This window comes from Palaemon carinicauda, chromosome 19 (genome assembly GCF_036898095.1).
Source record: "Palaemon carinicauda isolate YSFRI2023 chromosome 19, ASM3689809v2, whole genome shotgun sequence".
Classification (NCBI taxonomy): Eukaryota; Metazoa; Arthropoda; class Malacostraca; order Decapoda; family Palaemonidae; genus Palaemon; species Palaemon carinicauda.
Window position 1 is genome coordinate 84,461,030 of NC_090743.1, and position 8,889 is coordinate 84,469,918.

Sequence of the window (8,889 nt, forward strand, 5' to 3'; positions counted from 1 at the left end):
ATATATATATATATATATATATATATATGTGTGTGTGTGTGTGTGTGTGTGTGTGTTGGTATATATGTCTATATATGTATATATAAACACATATATGTGTGTATATATTTAATCATATCTGTACAGTATATATATATATATATATATATATATATATATATATATATATATATATATATATGCATATATATACATATATATGATATATATATGTATATATATATATATATCTACATATACATATATATGATATATATATGTATATATATATATATATGTATATATATGCATATATATATATATATATATATATATATATATATATATATATATATATATATATATATATATATATATATATATACATATATATATATATGTGCATATATATATTTATATATATACATATATATATATATATATATATATATATATATATATATATATATATATATATATATATATTTACACACGTGCATATGGTATATATATGAGTGTAGATGTCATGAGATCCAGGTAATAAAAGATTGTGGCAGGCATAACAGCTTCTATTTGTGTACCATCTACCGGAATCCTGACATGGATGATTCTATCTTTGATTGTCTTCTTACCATTATGGCTAAGATGCAAGATGATAGAAAGGCCTTTTTGGCTTTGTTGGAGATCTCAATGCTCACCTTAGGGAGTGGTTAAGTTCTATCTCTCCTACCGATCGCTATGGCTTCAGAGCTTTAGAATTTGCCTCTGAATCAGGCTGTGAGCAAACTATATGTGAAGCTACTCACAGGTCTGGTAACTGCTTGAACCTCGTATACACTGACTCCCCTGGCGTTATAACAAGAAACGTTGGTTTTTCAGTTGGGACATTTGATCATGCCTGGATTTCATTAGCAGTGAAGACTGAGCAGCCTGTCCCTAATGTATCTTACTCATGTAAGATTTATATGAAATTTCAAGCAGACTGGAATGAGATTTTGCATGATCTTTTGGCATTGAATTGGTCACAATTGTATAGTAGTGTTGATTCTGTAGTTCCTTCGAATGAGAATCTAGTCACCATGATTGATAGGCATACAGTATCCCTTCTCGTGTACTAAGGTACCAAGTGAAGGACAAATCATGGTTCAATGATGATTGTAGATGTGCTTATTTGGAGAAGTAGGAGGCTTATCATCTTTGGAAGGGTAACAGATCAGATTTCACCAGGAATAACTATACTCCTCAGAGAGTTTATGCTTCAACTGAAAAAGAATACAATTTAATCATAAATGAAACTCTTTCTGGTACAATCCAGGAGCATAAGTGGCGGACTACCCTTAACTCTGCACTCTTTGGTGTAGATGCAGCAGTTTCCCCTTTACTTAAACCAGATGGCCCTGTCACCCGCTCTCCAAAGGAAAAGGCAACCCTTTTGGCAGGTGTTTGACAGCAAGCAGAGTAATGAGAAACTCGAACTTCCGCCTTCCTGTTTTCCTGAGGCTAAACTAACTAGTTTAGCTTTTCAATCTCGTGAAATTAAAGCTCTGTTGATAGACCTTGATACTTATGGAGATGAAGACCCAAATGGTATTATTCCTTTTGTTTTTTATAAAGACCGCAGATTACTTAGCTCCAAAGTTATGTGTTATTTTGTGCAAGTTACCAAGAAAAGGAGCTCTTAGTACTTGTTGGAGAATTGGCAATGTTACTTCACTATGTAAATGTGTTTGTGATAGCTCAAATCTAACTGATTACTGCCCAATTTCCATAACTCCCATATTATCTAAATTTTTTGAATATCTTTTGCCAAAACGTCTCAATAGGTTTGCTGAAGGTAATCATCTGTTCCCTAGCTTGCAATTTGGTTTTCGTAAAGGCCATTGAGCAGGTGAAACCCTTCTTACAATCTCCAATGCTGTACAGAAATCCCTTGATTGTGGTAAGGAAGTTGGTATGATTGGCCTTGATTTTAGGGCTGCCTTTGACCGTGTTAATCATGATGCCCTTGTTTTTAAACTCAAATAGTTGGAAGTGGGTGGGTCGTTTCTTAGCATCATTATTGAATTTTTAAGTAAGAGATCACAAAGAGTTGTTGTTGATGGGCACTATCGTGAATATAGGAATGTGATAACTGGTATTCCTCAGGGTAGTGTTCTTGGCCCTTTACTTTTCATACTATTTACACATGACACGTGGTTTGCTCTAGAAAACAAGCTTGTTGCATATGCAGATGATGCTACTTTCTTTGCATCACTTCCATCTCCTTGGTGCTTATGGAGGTGTAGACCCAAATGGTATTTTTCTTTGTTTTTTATAAAGACGGCAGATTTCTTAGCTCCAAAGTTATCTGTTATTTTGCGCAAGTTAGCAAGAAAAGGAGCTTTTAGCCCTTGTTGGAGAATTGGTAATGTTACTCCTCTATGTAAATGTGTTTGTGGAGCTCAATTCTAATTGATTACCGCCCAATTTCCATAACTCCCATATTATCTAAAGTTTTTGAACGTCTTTTGGCAAAACATCTCGATAGGTTTGCTGAAGGTAATCATCTGTTCCCTAGCTTGCAATTTGGTTTTTGTAAAGGCCCTCGAGCATGTAATATCCTTTTTACAATCGCCAATGCTGTTCAGAAAGTTGGAAATCCCTTGATTGTGGTCAGAAAGTTAGTATGATTGGCCTTGATTTTAGGGCTGTCTTTGACTGTGTTAATCATGAGGTCCTTGTTTTTAAACTCAAAACAGTTGGGAGTGGGTGGGTCGTTTCTTAGTATCATTATTGATTTTTTTTTTTAGGTAATATATCGCAGAGTTGTTGTTGATGGTCACCATAGTGAGTATAGGAATGTGATATCTGATGTTCCTCGGGGCAGTGTTCTTGGACCTTTATTTTTCATGCTATTTACACATGGCAAGTGGTCTGTTCTAGAAAACAAGATTGTTGCATATGCAGATGATGCTACTTTCTTTGCATCAGTTCCATCTCCTGAATGTAGATCTGGTGTTGCTGAATCCCTTAATAGAGATCTAGTTAAAAATAGTGCATGATGCAAATTATTGGGTATGAAGTTGAATCCTAACAAAACTCAGTATGATTGTAAGTAGGTCAAGGACCATAGCTCCTCAACATTCGGATCTCAGCATTGATAATGTTTCTTTAACTTGGTATGACTCTTTAAAATTTTAGTTGTGATTACTAACTACACTTTGGTGTAATTAGTTGTATAACTACATACTTTATTTATGCGTAACAATTTATTTATTATAATTGTACCTTTTACTCAAACTGTTGAGTACTGTAATTATTACTGTTTACCTATTACTGAAATCTACAATGTATATTTAGCTTCTGTTAAGCTGCCATACAGTTAAGTTTAGATAATATATGAAATAACGAATTCTGTGTTCTCTCTTGCCCTGTCATGAAACAGAAATACAACAATCGACAGCAAATTTACTTTTGAGAAACACATTAGGTCTGTGTCTTTTTCAATTGCAAAAAAAAAAAAAAAAAAAAAAAAAATGGGCTTATTAAGAAAGTCTTTCAAGATTTTTGGTGATCAATCTATTCTGAAGAAGTGTTTTAATTCTTTTATTTTACCTCGTTTCGAGTATTGTTCTCCTATCTGGCGTTCAGCTGCTGATTCTCATCTTAATTTGTTGGACTGGAACTTACGGTCTATTAATTTTCTTATTCCTAATCTAGATATTAATCTCTGACACCATCGTTGAATTACTTCGTTATGCATGTTGCATAAGATTTTTTATAATTGTGACCATCATTCACATTCAGATTTTCCCGGACAGTTCCATCCTGTTCGTAATACTATGTATGCAGTTAATTCTATTAGTCTGGTGGTTTTCCATCATGAGGTTTAATACTACACAGTACTCAAGAAATTTTATTCCAACTGTGACCAAGTTGTGGAATGATCTTCCTAAACCGGGTAGTTGAATCAGTAGAACAACAAAAGTTCAAAGTTGCAGCAAATATTTTTATGTTGAACAGGCTTACATAAGTCCTTTTGATAGTTTATATATAAAATATCTGTTTTAATGTTGCTATTGTTTCCTCTTAATCTTTCATTACTTCTTATATCGTTTATTTATTTCCTTATTTCCTTTCCTCACTGGTCTATTTTTCCCTGCTGAAGTCCTTGGGCTTATAGCATCTTGCTTTTCCAACTAGGGCTGTAATTTACCCAATAATAATAATAATAATAATAATAATAATAATAATAATAATATCATACATATATTTAGGTAGCATGTATGGCTATATATGCATCTATATAACCTTCTCTCTGGTTATGGTTCACTTTCCCTTTGCCTACACATACACCTAATAGTCTGACATCCTTTACAGATTCTCCTCTGTCTTCATACATTTGACAACACTGAGATTGCTATTCAATTATTCTTCACCCAAGGGATTAACTTCTACACTGTAATTGTTCAGTGGCTACTTTCCTCTTGGTAAGGGTAGAAGAGACTCTTTAGCCATGGTAAGCAGTTCTTCTAGGAGAAGGACACACCAAAATCAAACCATTATTCTCTAGTCTTGGGTAGTGCCATAGCCTCAATACCATGGTCTTCCACTATCTTGGGTTAGAGTTTACTTGCTTGAGGGTACACTCGGACACACTATTCTATCTAATTTCTCTTCCGCTTGTTTTGTTGAAATTTTTATAGTTTACATAAGAAATGTTTATCATAATGTTGTTACTTTTGTTAAAATATTTTATTTTTCCTTGTCTCCTTTCCTCACTGGGCTATTTTCCCTGTTTGGGCCCCTGGGCTTATGGCATCTTGCCTTTCCAATTAGGGTTGTAACCTAGCAAGTAATAATTATAATAATAATAATAATAATAATAATAATAATAATAATAATAATAATAATAAATATATGAGTATAAATGTGACCTATATATGCACCAATAGATAATAATATTTAAATGTATATTTATTCAGTGTATCATATCAAAATAGAACCTGGGTAAATCTCGAAGCGGTATGCATGTATTTTACGATAAACTGCTTCCAACATTTTTTTAAATTGATTACCATACAAGCAACTGCTCATCTGTCCAATTATAAGATGTGGGCGTTTTTTACGCATGAGTTACCTTGGCCGATATGGATCTCGCGGTACATATGGTAGATATCTATGAGTGCATCTTATGACGTCATAAGCGAGTGATTGTACTACTAGGCAAATTCTACAGATAATACTCCCTACTCTAGACTTTGTTATAAGGCACGGTGTAGTAAGCCTGTAGCCTATACTCTACTCTGTCTAGACCTTTTGTCTAGGTATACTGTACATGTGACGTGCAACTAGGGTGATCTGCAGTATGCGCCATTTGTGCTTTATTAGTGTTATTATAGTAAAGGAACTCCTTATTTTCAATTCTTCTTATCTTAATTACAGGAAGTGCCATACCCTCTCGTTCCAAACGACAACATGTCGTTCCTCCTCAGGCAGCCTTTGGAATAGATGAACACTTTTGCAACAAGGATTGTCAGGTAAGAGAGTATGAGTCCGGTCCTTGCACTGCCGATTACGAGTGTTGCCAGGATAACTTTAAAACAGAAGAATTCGTGTCGTGCTTAAATGGATGGCCCAGCAAGAAAAAGTAACAAACAGAAAAATATACAGCCATCATTAATGGCTCTTTGTTGGCGCTTGGTGTTTTTAAGGGATGTGTGTACGTTGCTATTTTTTTTATTGGGGTGCCCGCCGATAGGGTAACAAATTGCTTTCTAACTTAATAAATCAATGGACCTTTTATGGGTGGTTTGCTATGTTAAGGCTTGCCAACCTCCTTATGACACGCCACAAAACAGATGGAAAACCTCACACATAGTTAACCTTGTATTATCCATAGTATTTTCACCTACAACCTAATTCATACATTACGCACTTGTGGAATTAAACATCAAAAGTATATTTGAAGTTATATTCTTGGTTTATAACATAAATTCTATGAAAATGCTAATCGCCCTGTAAAATGTATTTTGGACCTTTACGGATGAATAGATAAAGATGAGCAGATGAGTAATATAAGTAAATTAATGATATTCCCATTTTAAAAGATATCTTTTTGTAGGTAACTTATTTATTACAAACAATTTTGAACCTATATGCCGTTTTATCTATAAGAGTTATTTTGGTGTAGGGTATTCCCCCCCCCCCCCCCTACACTACCACGATAGCTCTACTTTTAAATCTTAATGTCATTAAAATTTTGGAAATCGGAGAATTTTTGTTGTCAGGTGTAACATTTAAACTTAGTTAAAATCTTCTTAAGCAAAGGAATTTATTGTTAAGTTGTATTAAACTGTAACATTATCTTCATACATTGTAATCTATTGCATTTAGAACTGAACAAAGCTAATGTACTAGATAAAGTTTCTTGTGTATTATTTACCTTACCTGTGTGAGCTAATACAAGTATACAAGTTATTTCATTCATCACAGTAAATAGATGGACATTCACCTTGCAAAGTGAATTTTAAAAGTAAGAAATAACTTTATACAAGCACCTTTGTAACTTGAGACGTAATATCCCTTAACGAGAGAATGCCTTGGCGTTGTCACTCGCCTTCAACATGGAGTATAGGCTACAGTAGGTTCCTCGTTGAAGGGAAATTGTTCTTCCAGTTTGCATCTAAATCTCTCTTTAATCTGTTTCTTACTTTATATCATACACACACCAAGTTGGGCTACAGTTTTTTAGCATTTAGCAAATTAATTTTCTTGCTTTGCTTATGGCAATTTCATGAATTACATTTTCAAAATTCATTGCCATCAGCGTTTCAGACTCAATGCTGAGGAGTGCCAAATTTGAAAGTCTCTCCTGGCCCATAGTATTTCTCAGGTATGTCTTATTGAGCTTCAATTTGCAGTAGGCTGAGCGTGGATAAACAGAAAATGTAAAAGAAAACGAAGATATTTAGAGGCAAACATTTTTAAGTGCATGATTTTCATTGTCAGGATGATTAATTCTATTGCAAAAAGAAAAAAAGTCGGGGAATATTTTTGTTTTTGTTGATCTTAATAGCTTAATTGCAAAAATCATAATTTGCAGTAAAAAAAAAATGTCAATGCTTTTATCCTTTACCCGCTAATTATTATTATTTCAATCTTTTGGGGCCGCAAGTCTAGGCTATTTTTGCCTTTGCCCCCCTCCCCCCCCAATTCCCCTCCCCACGTGAGGGTGGTGGTTTATGGATACAACTACATTTCAGTTAATTTCCCGTTCTCATGTGTATACAAATCCAAGTACAGTAGAACCTCACACTAACGGACTAATACGGGGGAGGGTGTGATGGGTACCACTGATAGTCCGTTGTATCGCAAAAAGTTTCCCTATGTAGAAAATCAAGCAAACTTAACGAATTTTGATCAAAGTGAAAAATCTATTTTTGGGTGAGAGGGCCATGTCGTCCTGATAGATGGGTTCCTATATGTAGCCTTCTAAGGAATTTTTGCTACAGTGATACTCCCATAGAATTAAAACCAAAGATCTCCAGGATTCCAACTCCTGGCACGAGTATCCAATAAAGGATATCGTAAAATATCAGGGGACGTATTCTAGATAAGATACATGGCAATCTTCACCCCGAATAGATTTAACACTTTGATGTAAGGGGGAAGAGTGGCAAAAGGAAGGGGTGCCGTTCTAGGTACCCGGTGGATCCCCTTCCCTACTACTACTGTGACGCTATTTCTATTCTTGCCGTTAAGCGGAAATGGCCACAGATAAAGTAATTTTGGGAGGGATCAGCAAAAGGGTGGGTTCCATCAGGACGACATGGCCCTCTCACCAAAAAATAGATTTTTCACTTTGATCAAAATCAGTTTTTTGGGCTCAGGCCTTGTCGTGCTGATGGAAGTATGCTAGAGAAATGTCTTGAAATTACTATTAGATGTGGGTTTGTGTATGTGCTGTCTACCTTGAATAGATTCTCCTTATCTGGTCTACTAGACTTATATGTGAAAATCCAGAGATCTCTCAGGCCTACCAAACCTGGAGCCGGCTTAGTGCATCCTGCCCCTCAGCAGTGAAATGTTGATGTCGATAATAAGGATTCAAGGTTTGTATTTCCCATCGGAACAAAAAGGGTAGAGTTTGAAACGTACCCTATTAACTTACCTTAAGTATCTAAGGTCATGATAATTCCTTTAGAAAATAATATTGTGACTTCAAGAACCTAAACACCATAAGGGGTTTTAGTAAAACTCTAACATACTTTATTAGCTTAAAACTGAGGGAGCAGTAATAAGATGCAAATACGGTTAAGTATTTTATTTGCAACTAGATTATCAAAATATAGTTACAACAAGGTTTGTATCTGATCCAGCATACAACACATAAAACACATACATATTTTCTCGTGTAGAAAAAAATACACAAAATACATTATCAAAATAATGCCACTCAATGGAAGATGTGAAAACCAAATCTATCTGGCATAGTCAGATGTTCGGAAATGCATAAGACACCGTAACGCAATCGTTCACTCGGCACTGGTGTATTGATCAGGTATGCACCTACTCAGAACAGTGCGTCAATCATAGTTGTGATCTGCACAAGTGGGTATGTATACCCACGCACCCGAAGTACTGTAAAGTCCCAAAACAGTCCACTGTTCATTGCAGCACTAGACGGCAGGTTTAATCACACTACTAGCCGCCACCACAAAATGTTTTATCTCTTGTACTTGCTTCGCGTAATGTTTGTAGAAGACCCTGGATGACTTCCACCCAGTGTACGAGCGGAGTCTCTCAAAGTCCATATACTGAAAGAAGTTCACCGAAGAAGCAACTTTCCTCGAATCGTGACCAGCGGGTGTACTGTCAGGATCCGCCCTGCGAATAAAGTAGGTGAGCTTCGCTCTCAGTTGTTTTAAA

General features: G+C 35.3%; 1 long non-coding RNA gene across 1 annotated transcript in view; it reads left to right on the forward strand.

Annotated features, from left to right (window-relative positions):
* LOC137658279 (uncharacterized) overlaps positions 1–6,176 on the forward strand; it is a 10,536-nt gene extending 4,360 nt beyond the window's left edge. The window contains exon 3 of the long non-coding RNA XR_011047306.1: positions 5,404–6,176. This is a non-coding gene — a long non-coding RNA (uncharacterized lncRNA). The remainder of the gene's footprint in view (positions 1–5,403) is intronic.
* The last annotated feature ends 2,713 nt before the right edge of the window (positions 6,177–8,889 follow it).